A 1,496-nucleotide genomic window follows, 5' to 3' on the forward strand; every position below is an offset into this window, starting at 1 on the left:
CCGTCAGTCGATGTTATACCTTGGAAATCTGGTAATACTTTCCCATCTGTGGGATAAGAGATCTCTGTAATCATCTATAAATAGTGAATTTTTACAATTGGGCCAAGCCTCGTGGTTTTTTCCTTTTCTGGGTTTTCCACGTAAAATTTTCTGGAGTCATCAATGTTTGTTTCTCTTTCATCTGTCTGTGTGCTGAATTCTCGTACAATGTTCTCGTACAATACTAAGAAGATAATTCGTTGCTCTACCGCCACAGATTTTCCAGCATCATATGTAAATTTGAAAATTTAGATGTGAGACATAAAAAGAGGTAAGATTTATGTCCTATATATATATATATATATATATGAAGGAATGACCAACGACTATTATACGAGTCTCCAATCACCCATAATATGTCTAATAATTCGAGTATCATCTCTATAAGATCAACTATGTCAAAGGGGATTCGAAACCTCGATCTGAGGAGTCTTATACCTTGGATACCAACTAAGAGGCCGGGGTACGTGACACAGAATTGTGTCCGTGTACATTTCCTTTGATGAAAGTAAAAAATAATTTATATGGCTAGACACGTTTGTTCCTAATATTTAGAAAGCAATTAATAGTTATGAAAATATTATAGACGTTACTAACTTTAAAACATTTCAGCTTATAAAAAAATATTTGGGTCGGTATCAAAATCGTGTAACAAAATACAAATTATTGTCCTTATTTTGATTTTTATAATAACAAAATGCCAAAATGGATATTGAATGTAACGTCTATAAGTGCGGAACTGATCAAACAAGTTAGAGGCATTTACAAACATACCCCCTAATTCTCATCAATTTACACTATTAACATCAATACTTTACTTTTTTTTATATTTATACCACCCAAATCATTCATCTCACAAGAATTATGACTTACAAAATGTAATGAACACTTTTTCACGTATATATGTAAAAAATAAAATTCAGGTGTTAGGTATATAAATATATATGAATTGGATGGTATGTATGTAAATCTTCCAACAAATAAATGTGATTCATAAAATAAATATATTTAAACAGAATTAAAGCTAGTAATTTCAGTCTTTTGTTGTAACTTGAGGCAGAGCAAAGAAGTCAATGCAATTTTTTTATCTTATATACCTCTCTCTCTATATATATATATATACACCTATATATATAAATATATATACCTATATATATATATATCTATACACCTATATATATAGATATATAGGGGTGTAAACGAACCGAACACGAACGAACAAAGCTTGTGTTCATGTTCGGTTCGTTTAAAATTTAGTTTGTTTGAAATAAGCTCGTGTTCGTTTCTTAACGAACGAGCCGAACACGAACCGAACACAAGCTGTTCGCGAACGACGAGCTAGTTTGTCATCTCTAATATTAATATATAAAAATAATATTATATATTAATTATATAACTTATATTATATAAATATACAATATCTATATTAGTATATTACTACTATAGTATATTAATAT

This window comes from Phalaenopsis equestris, unplaced genomic scaffold (assembly GCF_001263595.1).
Source record: "Phalaenopsis equestris unplaced genomic scaffold, ASM126359v1 Scaffold000541, whole genome shotgun sequence".
Taxonomy (NCBI): domain Eukaryota; kingdom Viridiplantae; phylum Streptophyta; class Magnoliopsida; order Asparagales; family Orchidaceae; genus Phalaenopsis; species Phalaenopsis equestris.